This window comes from Lacerta agilis, chromosome 8, assembly GCF_009819535.1.
Source record: "Lacerta agilis isolate rLacAgi1 chromosome 8, rLacAgi1.pri, whole genome shotgun sequence".
Classification (NCBI taxonomy): domain Eukaryota; kingdom Metazoa; phylum Chordata; class Lepidosauria; order Squamata; family Lacertidae; genus Lacerta; species Lacerta agilis.
The window spans coordinates 63896995-63911666 of NC_046319.1; the positions used below are offsets into that span (position 1 = coordinate 63896995).

General features: G+C 41.9%; 1 protein-coding gene across 26 annotated transcripts in view; it reads left to right on the forward strand.

Moving 5' to 3' along the window:
* Nucleotides 1-5540: 5540 nt before the first annotated feature.
* The window catches only part of EPB41 (erythrocyte membrane protein band 4.1), an 86553-nt gene continuing 77421 nt past the window's right edge, over nt 5541-14672 (forward strand). For 23 of the 26 annotated variants that reach the window (XM_033157957.1, XM_033157942.1, XM_033157947.1 and 20 more), the window contains exon 1: nt 5541-5645. The gene's annotated coding sequence lies outside the window, so the exon portion shown is untranslated. Of the gene's footprint in view, nt 5673-14672 lie in introns of all 26 variants that reach the window. The other 3 variants (XM_033157963.1, XM_033157965.1, XM_033157943.1) reach the window with 2 other exon arrangements.

Below are 14672 nucleotides of genomic sequence, written 5' to 3' on the forward strand. Positions count from 1 at the left end.
GTGGCTGAATTGCAACTAATCACCAAACTTAAAACCATGGAGAAACCTGGTTTGAACAAAGACATTGGATTCTTATCTCATTATACATAACAAAGCCATCTTTAACCATCTCACCCCTTGCCTTTCCCTGCAAGACTAATTGCAGCCGTTTAGAGTCGTCAACAGGTTTTCCACACTTATCAGCCTATCACCCATTCCCACCACCCTTCTGAGTAATACCCCTCCCCACTCCCCCACTATATTTAAGGATCTGGTGACTTCTGTTTCAGTGTATCTGAAGAAGTGTGCATGCACACGAAAGCTCATACCAGGAACAAACTCAGTTGGTCTCTAAGGTGCTACTAGAAAGAATTTTCGATTTTGTTATTACAGTAGGCTATACTGTACTGTATAATGGCAACATCAGCACACTGATTATTTTTTGGGGAAGAGTCACTGAAGAACACACAAAAACATGTTTATGGAGAACATTAACCCACAAACTATTATCTGATGGATAATAGGAATTTCTCTTCTACCTTAAAGGACATTTGTTGCTTGGTCTTTTCTTACACATGCGGAAAATATCCCCGTTAAATTAAGAGTTACAGTTAACTTACATGAGTGCATTTTACATACCTGTGCTTGTGGGCATGCTGCTTAAGTAAGTAAAGCTGATGTAAATGTCAGTGAAGAGGAGAGGAAGGACTGGACGCTGCTTTTCTATGCTGTCCTAAAATGTTAGGCATAAGGCCACAGTGCAAGTGGCAGGCAAGTTCGGGAATAAACTTTGTCATTAGATCTACCCTTTTGTTTTAAGGGAATGCACTTCTTTAATGTGCCATCACAACTCTTCAGAAATAAGGGTTTTGAGATGTTGTATCTCACTTTTCTCCACTGAATTGCTTCACTTTCTGGTACTGTAGTAGTTTGAAATTAGGCGGAAATAAGGTGTACATAAGGGACAATCCCAATTTTTTAAGCACTTGCCCTGGTCTTTACTTGCCAGGATTCTGCCCTGGATATATGCTTTCATTCAAAACAAAGATTTGGTAGGAACTGTTCCTCATTCAAAGGCTCCTTCTTCTTACAAGTTCCTTTTTCAGATCTGAGTTGAGCCATTTGGTGTTCCTTCAGGGGTTAGGTTTTTAAAATATGCACAAGACCAACTTAAAATATATGATTCAGGTAGGTAGCCATGTTGGTCTGACGCCATCAAAATAATTTAAAAAATTAAAAACTTGTCCAGTAGCATCTTGGTCTCTAAGGTGCTACTGGTCAATTTTTAATTTTTAACTTATTTATTAAAAGATATGGTTAGGGGACAACTCTTCCTGATTTTGTTACTTGCTATTATTGTGGTGGTATCAATATGCATGGCTTTGTAGAAAAATACAGGTCCTTGCCTCAAGGAGCTTACAAATAAACATCCAGGAGGTATCTCCTCCTCTTACAAAAAATAAATAAATGCAGGGGCACTCACCTGTCAAGTTTCGGGTAACGTCATAGGAGTCCTGTTGGATTAGAGCAAAGGCCCATCTCCATTTAGACCGCTTCCATTTCCATAGTGGGATGCCTCTGGGAAGTCTCTGGGATGAACAAAGGGAGGCAGTACAAGGTAGCACCAATACTCGGAAGCAGAACCTATTCCCCCATTGCCACAAAGGTGGCAAAGGCCTGACTTCACAGAGGACAGTGCTCTATCTGAAAGGCTGTCTGCCCAAGTTGGTTAAAAGTATCCTAAGAAGGGAGAGCATCGGTCTTGAAGTTGCCCACCAATGACAGTATGTGAACAACAGATGAAGTACTGGCAATGGCCGATTTACACATGTCCAACTGCCCATGCACAGATTGTGGCAACCCGGAAGTGGCAGGAAAAGGGGGCAGAATAGGGGGTAATGGGGTGGAGCGGTCTTATGTGCACTTCGCACGCAGTCATATGGGATTATCTGGAATGCAACCCCTGCACAAATCATGGATTGCCTGTAGACACCCTGGTCACCTGATCACAGTCTTTCCTACAATGGTGAGGTGTACTTCTAAATTTGCTCATGCATACAAATTAGCACATGTAAAGTTTATGCAGATCTGTGTATTCTTTATTGATGTGTAAGTAGTCATAATCCCTGCCAGTCACAAACACTTCAGGGAAGAATCATCCTTTATCTCAATCTCTGGCAGCTGTGGCCCTCTCCAACGTGCTTGGGGGTAGGAGTGGATCTGGAAAAAGAAAGTTTGACCCTGCCTTTAGTTCTCACAAATTAGTGTTATAATTTATATAATGCAATCTATGCATCTGGTGCTTTTACAATGTACGTGTTTGACAGGTTTCTACCCAAAGGGTTTGCAATCTCATTCCTGGGTTTGCTTCCCCCATCCAAGTCCCAGCCTCTTTCTTTTGTGCAGTGCCTTTTAGATTGTGTGCCTGAGGGCAGAGACTATCTTATTTTAATGATTTTTCTAAGCCGCTCTGGGGTCCTCCTTCAGCCAAGGAGCAGGGTAAAAATACTAAAAATAAGTAAACACAACTAAAAATAGACACCAGAAAAAAATTAAGGGATAGAAATGGAGGTAAGGGTAAACGGGGCAGATGTGTGATTATTGTGATTATAAAATAAAAAATTCCTTCCAGTAGCACCTTAGAGACCAACCAAGTTTGTTATTGGTATGAGCTTTCGTGTGCATGCACACTTCTTCAGATACACTTCTTCAGATTGTGATTATAAGTACTTTAGCTTAGTCACAAGAGGTTAATGCATTGATCAAAAGGCTTCCTGGAAAAAGGTGAATTTGGCAGAGGAATTTGGGGGAAGTAAGAGTGGTGATCACACAATAGGGAACAGTTCCATGTATAAGGACATCAATTTCCTGGCTTGGGGAAGCTTCACCACTGTTGCCCATGCATTGATAATGGTATGATTGGATAACTGCAGTATGCTGTTTGTGGGGCTACCTTTGGGGTTTGTCTGGACTGGAGGCTGTGGCTGGTCCTGAACATGGTGGTTAGGTTGCTTGTGGAGGCAAATTACCGGGTATCACCCACATACTGTATAACATCTTGCTATCAGGATTTGCACTGATTGCCAATCTGCTACCAGGCGAAGTTCTGTGTGTTGGTAACTTAACATATTAATGCCCTGGATAATTCAGGACCAAGTTACATGAGAGACTGCATTGCTCTTTTTATGTCCAGTAGATCCATGGGGTCTGTGGGGAAGATTATCCTGCAAGTTCCAAAGATCTCAAACACCAGCTCTGCAGTAACTCTATGGCTTGCCCCTGTTTCTATCGAGAAATGACAGGCCCCTCTATCTGCACTTTCCAGAAACAATTTAAGACACTTTTGTTCCGACTGGCTTTCCCAGCTGGATAAATGGGTCTTTGCCATGAGTGTTCGTTTTGTATTGTTTTAGTTTTGTTTTAAATGTATCAGCTTTTTTCTGATTTCATTGTACATTGCCTTGAGATGATTGTGTAGAAGGCAAATTAATATATTGTTGTTGTTGTTGTTGATAATAATAATAATAATAATAATGGAAGAAAAGGCGGGGTTGTTTCAGTGGCAAGGAAACCTTTAGGATGGGGGTGCTGGAGGTGGATGAGCAAGGAGAACAGGGAAGAATTGGTCAGATCATAAGAGCAAAGCCATGTAGGGTTTTGAAGGTAAGGGAGAGAAGTTGGTGCAGGATTCAGGAGGGGTGTAAAAACAGCTCCAGTGATGGTCAGGGAAGTGTCAAAGTAGCCCTCTCCTTTAGCCTGTCGCTGTCATTGGCTCTCTTGGGTAGGCTGCTCTACCAGACCTATAGGTACAAGCCACCTGTGTTCCAGCAAAATAAAGACTGAGAAGCAGGATGCATGTTGAAAAACATGTTATCGATTATGCACATGATTTAAAAAGAATAAGGGATACTACTGGTGCTTTTGCTGTCCGTATGAAGTTATTATAGAGCTATACTCTAGCGAACCAAAATAAGTAGCATGGGAGTTTTTGTTTGTTTGAAGTGTGTTTGTGTGTAGGAATAATGCTAGTTTTTATCAGTTGGGGCCTTCAGGCAAACCAGTTGATTATTTAATTTCTATACTGCTTAATAGATTAAAAATATCTCCGAGCTGTGTACAAAAAAGCTGAAGCAACAACAGACACCTTAAATAAAAAAATTAAAAATACAGTTACAAACGTTACATTAATAAAGAAAATACTAATATATATAAATCAATATAAATTCATTTTCCTTCGGACACACTCTCCCTCTCAGCCTCACCCAGGGTCCCAGCAAACTCAGCTCACCTACAAAAGACTCATACTGAGAAAAGTGTTCCTGGAAACAGCGGACATTACCCTAGTCTCTCATGCTAGACTTGCTTTATATGGGCAGGCCCAAGGCGGATGGTACTTCCTGCCCACAGCTGTGTCCAATTCAGCAACACTCTCTGCACCCATTTCCAAGTGCAGCAGGTTTGTTGAGTCCCCCCCCCCCCAGGGTGGGGGGTGGTCCAGAGGATGGGGTAAAGGCCCCCACTCCACACACAGCTCTTCCTTTGCCCTCTGTCCTCTCCTCCTTCTACAGCTGCTATTCCTGCAAATGCCAGGTGCCAGGCACAAACAATGGGGGAAGGTGTGCTGCTCCCTTGGAGGCATCCGGTTGCCGGCTCTTGGCAACTGGATGCTGGACCAGATGGGCTCCTTGGCCTGTTCCAGCAGCAGTGCTCTAAGGTTGTGCGGACACGCTCCCATTGACCAGTGCTTGCTCCTGCTGGTTTGGGAAGAGAAGTACAGGTGACCATATGCTCCTCCTCATCATATGCTCTATCTCCTCTCTCCAGCCAGCTTTGATCCAAATGGGGATGGGGGCCTAGCTGGTACTGTGTGCACATACACACACCTTTGTGTATAGTGGTTCCTAAAACGTATTACATTTTCAGTGTGATGCCGTTTTGTTTATGAAGCCTGCGCACCCCTTGGTAAGAGGAGGGATGTTGTGTGCGTGTGTGCCCCCCCAAATCCTTTTAAGAAAGAAGTATTTCTTAGCGAGCGCGCATCCCCCCTCCTCTTTTTGTGGGGAGGTGGACAGAGAGGAGGCGGCGCGCGCGCGCGCACACACCATCCCTTCACACTGACCCAGATGGCCGTTGGTCTCGTTCGGGTTCTTTCTTCCCCCCCCCCACTTTTTGGTGGCGAGCCGCCTCAACAGAAGCGCCCCTCAGTTTTGTGCGCGCGCAACCTTTCTCTCTCCCCACCACATCTCGTTCCATCTGGTGCGCGGGCTTTTATACCCTCCGTTTCCACTACTCCCCCCAGCCCCCCCTCCTCAAATAAACCCTCCTCCCCTTCGCGTGCCGCGCGGGGAGGCAGACAGGCGATCTCGCTGCCCCCATTTCTCTCCCCCCCCTCTCCTTTTAATGACCACACGCACACACATTCTCTCTCTCTTCTCCCCTCCCTTCCCCCAATGGCTGAGTAGCAAAGCGGCTCCGCCTCCTTCCCCCCGGCCAATAGAAACTTACTACTATGTTATGGGGCGGGGGAGCGGGAGGTGGTTGTAGGAGAGAGAGAGACCTAGGGCCCCTCTTTCCCCCGCCTCCTCCGCCTCCTTTTCTCCTCCTTCGTTGGGCACCTTCGGCAACCACTATCAGCGCCCAGCATCAGCCGCTGGGGAAGAAGGCAGGCAAGTGAGGCGACCATAAGTGGCGGGGTAAGGGGAGAACAGCGGAGTGGGAGCCTGGGGGGGGGGGGGGAGAGAGAGATTCCACAGCGCGCTCCCGCCTCCCGGCCGTTGTTTTTTTCGCTTTTACCTCAGAGAGGGACGCGTGTATCTTGTTTGTGTGGAGGGAGACGGTTGGCGAGCGCTGAGGGGAATGCGTGGGGTGGCGAGTGGCGGCGGCGGCAGCAGCGCAGCGGGGGGGGGGGAGAAGAAGGCTCAGGGGGGAGAGAGCTCTATGGCCCCCGGGAATTGGGTCCCATTTTAAGGTGCCGTCCTTTGCCTCAGGCGAGCCTCATGGTGGGGGAAAGGGTAATAGCAGCGTCGGCGCGCGGCTCTGAAGCGCAGCGGGAACCTCCTGCGCTGCGCCAAGCGTGGGGCATCGGGATGTGGAGCAGGGAAGGAGGGTGGTGGTGGTCTCTCTCTCTCTTGGCTGGATCCCTGCCTGGCGCTGAAGAAAAACCACGTTTAGTGCTAGCGGCGCCTCTTGAAAACCGTATGCGTGTGCGTTTTTGTGTGTGTGTGTGTGCGCGCGCGCGCTTGTGTGCTCGGGCGCGCGCTTGTGTGTGTGTGTGTGCCTCGCATCATCCCTGCCAGGGGATGGGGAGAATTATGGGATGGGTAGGCTGTGTGACTCCATAAGGAGATCGCCTTGGATTGTTGATGGGGAAGGGTTGTGTGAGGGGCGGGGAGAGGAAGGAATTAAAAGGAGAGATGGCGGGTTAGCATGGGGAGGGGGGGATGGCATCCATTTAGTGTCCTGTTCTCCCTCCTCCTCGAGATTTGCTTGCAGGGTGGGCGGAGAGAGAAATATAGATGCGCTGAATTAAAATTTCTCTTCCCTCTTTCTTTCCTCTTCCCGTTTTTTAATCTTCTGTATTTTTTTCGTTGTAATGACAGGAAAGGGGAAGGATGATGGTGGGCAGAAGGATGTGGCAGTGACAGGTTGGAGTCTGAACGGGGTGGGGGGGGGATAGAGAGGACCTTCTTCCGCAGTTGTATAAGCGTTGGAGGGAGGGGGAGGGGAGAGAAACAAAGCAGCTCAGGTAGAGGGGGATGGCTTGCAACATTGAGATGGAGTCCGAGCAGTCAGTTGTTTCTAGCAGATGCTGTTCACATGTGTGCCCTGCTTACAGAGAACGTTGTCGCTGCCTTAAAAACAATACATACTGTAAGTTGTGAACACTCAGTCTTCCTCAGTTTTGTTTTGTTTTGATCGCATTCATACACATCTTCCCAATTACAGTTCAGAATTTTTTTTTTTTTGCTTTTGCTCCTGTGAACATGAAAGAATATTGTGTAGGTAGCAGAAGTAGTTTGAAATTTCAAAGTGATATAAAGCTAAACTATTCATGGACGCCCAATGATGTTTACCTCTCACATTTTAAATAAAGGTTATGGGAAATCTTTGGGATATTTTTTACTTGAATTGGATGCAATATTTGATGGGTAATGTGTTTATTTCCTGCCCCCCCAACCCTGGGAAATAGGATGGGTGGGTCTTTCTTAGATGAGATTGTGATATTTACCTCAACTTTGAAATTGTAGCAACTTGGAGCTACAAATTGTGACCATACAGGGAAATAAGAAAACAAGACACAAATGTTCATTGAACTGTGTCACATTACCAAAGGTCTGCAGAAGGAAACAAAGATTGTGGGATACTAACAGCACATAAACTGGTTGAACCAACCCTGCCTAGGGCAAGAGGTAGCATTTTGTCTACCCACTTTGCTTAAGCTGCACCCTTTGAGATAAGTAAGGAGGCCTTACTGCTTCACCTCCTCCTGGCCCTCACAACTAGGGCTGAATGTTGCAGGTTGGCCTTGGAGGTGCTCCTTACCCTGCCAGTGCATCCCATAGACCTGAAAGGTAAGTCACAGGGCTGCACCCTTCGCATTTAAAGGTGGCTAAGAGAGCTCACCAGACTTAACTACATGACAGCTTCCTGCCCCTACCTACCAATGTGGCCAGTTGTGGCTGCACATACTCAAAGCACATTTTTAAAAAGCTTCAAGTACTGTAAATGTTCAGTCACAATTTGATGCAGTAGTTTTAACTACATCCATATAGCAAGCAGCACATGGATGTATACATAGCATATGGTGAAGTGGGTATTGGCCCACAAAAGCTTATACAGTGTTGCAGTATGTGTCTATAAGACACCACAGGAATCTTTGTTGTTTTTGCTGCAATAGACTTAACACAATTGCTGTTCTGGAAATAGTAAACACGGATGGCATTAAAATTAATATTAAAGAATGCTGTAATAAGAATTGCATGTGTGAGATCTCAGACTATAACTTAATGTATCTGTAGTCTTTCTGATATATTTTGCACTTCATGTTTTCAGTATAAGCTGGTAGTAAAGGCTGTATATTACAAATGTATACCTACTGTGATGAAATATTGCAGTATCAAGTTGTAAAATAAAGGTGCGTGGAGAAAAGGTTTTTCAGATATAATTTCTCTCCTAGGAATCTAGTATTCAGGGTTTTAGCAATATCCACTTTATCTTGAGTCCACTGGCAGCTTTATCAGTTGTACCAGCTGTCAGAGTTTTGTTTAATGATGTAATCCTATGTTAATAAGAGAATTCCAGCTGCTGAATGCATTGAAACAGTGCATTCATTGCCTTTTGTAAACAGTCGAAATATATTGGGCCTTGAATTTCAGATTTATTTGTTGCAGACTTATTAATTTTATCAATCTCAAAGATGCCTGGGCTATACAAAAGTCAAGCAATTTATATGTGGCTTCCTGTAAATGAATCTTTAACTCAACCTATTGGTTATATGATGCTGTGTTTTAGTGCTTCATTGAGTAAACCAACGGAGTCACGAAGTGTTGGGGTTTTCTTGCTAAGGCACTAGATTTTTTACATTCATTCTTTGGCCGATCCAACTATTAAGCAGGCTGAGGTGACTGATAGTAGATTTTTGGGGTTGAGACTGATGGATGAAGATACTTGAAAACTTCAAATAATTTATGATAATGTACACTAAATTTTGAATGGCTGAAAATAGACACTGGGGCAATGTGCACAAGGGGTGAGCTGTCACGTCAGTTCTTGGTGACGTGGCTACTGCTTTACGCTTCAATCTCAGCTTAATCATTTTCCCAGTCCGGAGGATTGTATGTAGCCAAACTTCGCACAGCATGCTTTCTACCAAATCTCTGCTGAGCTGATGGAGTTATGCACTCAGAAATGACTATTGTGGTGGGTTGTAAATAGTTAGGTTTTCTGTATGAACAGCTTGAGGAGTGTTTAGTGATATTGGAGGATAGAAGTTCACTATCTAATCTGAGCAGCAGTGCCCAGTAGGCCACCTGGCATTGCTGTGGACAACTTTATCCCTTATGATGTCAAACTTTAAATCATGTGTGCCTATTTGTCATGGATAATCCAATTATTCAAAACAACATTCTTGTTTGTGGAAATGTCTTATTTAAAAAGTGCTCAGCTATGAAGTTTAAACTCTTTTATGTGATAAAAACATACCAGCATGGCTGTAGGACTCTTGTAGATATAAGCCAAAATATATAGTTATTATGCGGATGATCATTGGTTGTAGTCCTGTGTGAATTTATCTCATTTGAAAAGTCCCCCTCCCCCACAAACTGCAAGTGCATTTTCAAAGGCTTAGTTATGGAAGGTAGTTGTCAGATAAATTCTCTCATGAACTGTCTTTGTGGCTTATTGTGTAATGGAAAATGACTACTATAGTTTTCGAACCATCAGCAAGATAACTTACTTGTTCACAGTTTTAAACCCTTTGTATTCAAGTACAGTATTGTTTGATACTATGTTTTTGTTGCTGTGCCACTTGTTGTTTTCTGTTTGCTGCTCTGTGTAACAGGGTGAAGTGATCTTCAGTCTTACTTGCAATAAATAAATGTGACATTGAATTTCTCCATTTTGATCTGTCCTGCTGGAATTTCATTAGTTTTACGACACTGCACCAACATTTCAACAAGCAGTAGTCTAAAATGGCTATAATACAGTGGAGAGTATATGCAACGATACACGGATAATCTTCCTGTTTGTGAATGGGTGTAGTACTTTCAGTATTGTCACAAACATTTCTTCCAAATTATGTACTTGTTTGTAAAGCACAGAATAAGCAGATTTCCTTATAGCAATTTGTTGTATGCACTTTGATTGACATCACATCCATTAAACATTTTATCCCACTTCTCTTTTCCTTAGAGAGGTGCTCAATATTACTTACAAAATCCCAAAAAATTAAAACATTAAATTACATCACTAAAACAATAAAACAAGTAACACAACTACAAAAAGCATAAGACAAAGCTTAAACTGTCCAATAAATAATACTTAACTTAATGACAGAGTTAAAGCTTGCTGAAAGTGAAAAGTCTTTAGTGGAAAAAATAGATTATTTAATCTTTAAGTTATTGAGGCTGCTGTCACATAAGAGACCCCTTCATGCATTGCTATCAGTTATATAAATTGACATTAGGGAATGGGCAGATTCACATAGGAGAATCTGCCTTTAAGTAGCTTGTAAGTTAGTTTAACTAAGGTACCCAATGGAGTGTCTTTAAAATATATTTCATTGGTTTTTCAAAATAAAATGAAATAACCATCACCCTATCTAGCCCAATTAAGTTTTTTAAAAAAAGAAATGTTTTTGTTTAATTTTTCCAACAACGTGCAAACATAAACAGTACAATAAAATAACCATGCATTTGTTCGCATTTCTATTGAGCAAAGTTCTACATAGAGTACATCTGTTGAAATTAATGGACCTAACGTAGTCATGCCCAGTAATTTTAATGGGTGTACTCTGAATAGGATTAGTAATGGCTACAACCCACTGTGTAGATATTGTTGGTTTAAGATTTTCAAACTGTTATGTAAGTCTATTGGAGTTCTTCAGTGATATAAGTACTGCATTTGGTATGTTTTAGGTCACACACTTGGTTCATGAGGAGTAGTGGTGAGTCTCAACTTGTCTGGCCAGTGTCCTGCATAAAGTGAATGTGTCTCCTAGAATCTGATCATATCCCAAATCTTTTGCAACATAGTTGTATCACAGAATAACCATTTAGGGGTTCCTTGGCAGATAAGCCAGTGTGGAAAAGAATCCCTGAAAGATGACAGTTTGGGAAACCACTGTTGTAGTAGGGGGTGAGATTATAAAACTTTTCAGAGAATAGTACACTGAAGTGCTGACAGATTTGGCTTTGTTTATCAAATGGATTAGATTGGAATGTTCATGGCTTGTAGTTAATCCAGATAATAATATTAGTTGTTAATGCTTGTCCTGTTTAATCTTGTGAGCAGTAGTTCTACATTAAACTTCCAGATATTAACTCATGCTGTTCTAGTTCTCATTTAAAGGAGCTGTTTAGTTTTTTGGGTAGGTTTTGCTGGTTCTGGGGGTAGGAAAAAGCATTAGTAAAATTTTGGGATTCTCATAAGCAGGGCTTTGTGAAATCTGTAACTATTATAATCATTTTATCTGTCATTTGACAAGTGCGCACCTGACCACAAATACACTGTCTAGGAAGTGCTGTTGTATTTGTTTTGATAGGCAACTTTACAAAAAATTGGGCTGAGATAGAAGACCGTATCATTAGTGTATCTATCTTCATTTGTGTGTTCATAGGGAAAGCATCTGTGCTGGTAAATGTGCATCTCTTTCATCTTGTGAAGTTTTGTACTTGCCCTCCCACATGTCATGATGGATAGTTTTTCCCATCTGTTGTTGGGAAATCAGAGCAATGTGATATTGCTGACATTAATTGAAAGGGCTTCTTATAGGTTCAGCATGTGAATTGATTCTTATAAATGCAAGAAAAATATTTTATTAGGTTGCCTGTGTCACAAGAAGCAGAAAATACTGGTTTTAAAGTATACATGATTTGGCTGTAGGATCCATCTTAGTTTTTCTAACTCAAGCAGCAGCCAAACTTTCCAATGATGAGCATGTGATAATATTTGTGTTATTGATATAGTAGGAAAAGAGTTACCCTAGAAATTATTGGCTGCTCATTAGCATACGTTTAATTCCTTCTTGCTTTGTTGTATAATCTGTGCTCAGTTACTAGTGCATGGAATCACAGCTGTGCAAGTTGTTTTTAAGAGAAAGTCGGAAGTCTACCATGGATGTACTACTGGCATTTATGGTGCAGTGGCACCACTGCTTAGCCAAATTTTGCTAATGTGGGGAGGTAAAAGAGCAAAGTTTTTCCACTTAAGTGACTCTGCCTATGGCACAGTAAATCCAGGTGCAAAATGTGTCTGGCTAATTTTGAACACTGGCGCCATCCAACCGTTTTAGGGACTCCACTCCGGATTTATGTAGGGTTTACTCCTTAGCAGTGTTCGAAACTCCCATTGTTCTAGGCGCATTTTGCAACAGGTAATTTCCTTAGCACGAGCAGTTTCTGAGCTCTGGGCGCAGTACTGCACCTAAGATTTTAGATTAAAACTGCAGAGTGGAAGGAAAGACTTTTTTCTGCCTCCACACTTCCAGCTACTCTCTGAATACTGGAGAAGAGACTTCTTAAGAATATTAGTGGGGTGGGCAGGGGAAGGACTAGACCATGTGAAAAATGATCATAAGATTTTAGGTGCAGTTCACTCATTTTCAGCTTTGTATTCTTGTTATAAAAAGCGTGCCTTGACATTTCGTTGTTGCACCCATAACCTAGGTTTAAGGTGCCATTTAGCTCCTAGCTTTCATATCTCAGTTTCTAACACTGCTCCTTAGCCTCTTTTTAATGATACAGGTCTTACATGGTTCAATATTATCAGTTTCATTTATATCAGTCACACATTTTCCCTGTGTGCTTTACTGATAGGGTCTCCTGTCTCTTTGCTTATATTATTTCTGCTAATATGGTCGCACGTGTTTTTGCTTCGGCAAAATAGATCTTATTCTACCTTTTGGAAATTAGTGTTCAAAGTATTAATTTTCTGTATTTAGGTCTGTAGTGTTCTTTATGGTTTGCGAGTTAACTCTTCTTGCAAAGTAGAAATGATTCACTGCTTAAAGCAGAGGAAATAAAAACAGAGGAAATAAACTTAAAATATAGCAGGTTAGGAAAATGTTGTTACACAAAACACAAATCATCTGAAAGGTTTGTGGTATATTCACTGGTGTGTAATTTTCTCCTCTGCATCCTCATTCGCAGTGACCATGACAGACTAGGAGAGCAGTAATCTTGAATCTGGCATTTCCATTCTGAACACATTACTGTGCAGTGTGCCATTGAGTGGAATGGAATTTGTTTCTAAATAATCTATGCTTTTTTATTTAGTTTAGTGTTTTATAACCTCTTCCTAAGGTCTGCTGTGCAAAGCAAAAATTGGATATGCTCAGGCTCACTGAATGCAGTGTTGCAAGTTGTAAATTTTATGTTGGCCCACCACCTCAGGACTGTACTGTGATCACCCTGCTTGATGACCTGTGTTGGGAGAGAAATAGTGTGAGTGTGACCCTGCTGATTCTCTTCAATTTCTCATTGACTTTCAGTATCATTGACCATGATATCTAGGGCTGGTTGATAAATAATATAAAACCGGTTTGAATTCATTTCTGGTGAGGCAGCACAAACAGTTAAACTCACAGAAAACGCATGTTGCCAATATCTAGTTGTTTCCATTGTGGAAACAGTTTTAACTTAAAGCATCAATTAAGCTTGTCATCACTTGCAGCGGAAAATAGGGAGTTTATTTCACTTGTGTGTTTTCCTGACAATATGTTGGAATGTGAAAGTTTCCTATGTCATAACAGAAGTGGGACAAGTGAAACCCTTACAGAAGGGTGGTAGTCCAAAGTACAAGCCACAGGATGCCAGGTATTTACACGGGCACAAGTACTGCCATAGCAGCAACCCTGTGCAGACTTACAAAATATTCACCCAAACAGAAAATCTTAGGGTTAATGGTATTTTAATAAAGGATGTGGATTTGCTCTAATAATTAATGACCGTGAATGGTGTCTCATCTCAACTTCTGTTGTGGATTTTGTTGTTGTACCTGTCTGTCAGTGAGGATTAGAATTCTGCATTGACCTCACTACATGGCTTTCTATCTTATTTGTTTTAATAGAATGAATCAATATTTTTGAGTGAATAATTTTGATTTATATATGTTACAGCAATGAATGAGAATAAGTATAGCTTTTAAGTTTTGATTTTAAGCAGAGGTTGAATGGGCACCTGTCAGGGATTCTTTAGCTGCAATTCCTGCATTGCAGGGGTTGGACTAGATGGCTGTCAGAGTCCCTTCCAACTCTACAGTACTATGATTCTATGATGACTTTTTTATTATTCCATCTTAAGAGATGCATGATACAGTATTCTAAGTTTTACTCATGGTAGACCCATTGAAATGATTGGTATTAACTTAGATCCTTTGATTTTTAGCATGTAGACTCCAAGTATTTCTAATATTAAAAACCTTATGCAGAAGTGAGGAACCTCTCCCAGCTCAAGGCCTGCAGTCTTGCATGGGAAACCTTTGACAGGGAGCACTGACATTCGCCAGAGGGAAAAGTAGGATGTAACTCTTTGCCTTTTGTAGTAAGTTACATCCAGTCACACAAAAGTTAGAAGTTTCTGTACACACACAAATATATCCCACCTCCATCAAGGCAAACAAGAAGTATTATCATATGTTAAGGAACATTCCAGCCTGGCTCCTGAAGGCTGGATGGAGAAGCCTGGAGGGTTGCATTCACACCCCCACCCCGCCTGAGACTTCACACCCCTGTCATGATACATTTGGGATTGTGGAAAAACATTTATTTCAACCCTCTGAGGAATGCAATGGATAACTTTGTATGTTCTGGCACCTTTATTCCAATTCATCCATCTGTCTACATTAAAGTCATATCCCTATAGGTCCTAGTGTGTGAAGATTTTCCATATTTGTGTAATCTTGCTCTGTATATAGAAATTAAAGTAGTAGTAATAGTCCTTAGTAGTCAAGTGACAGCAAGGTGAATGCAATTGTTC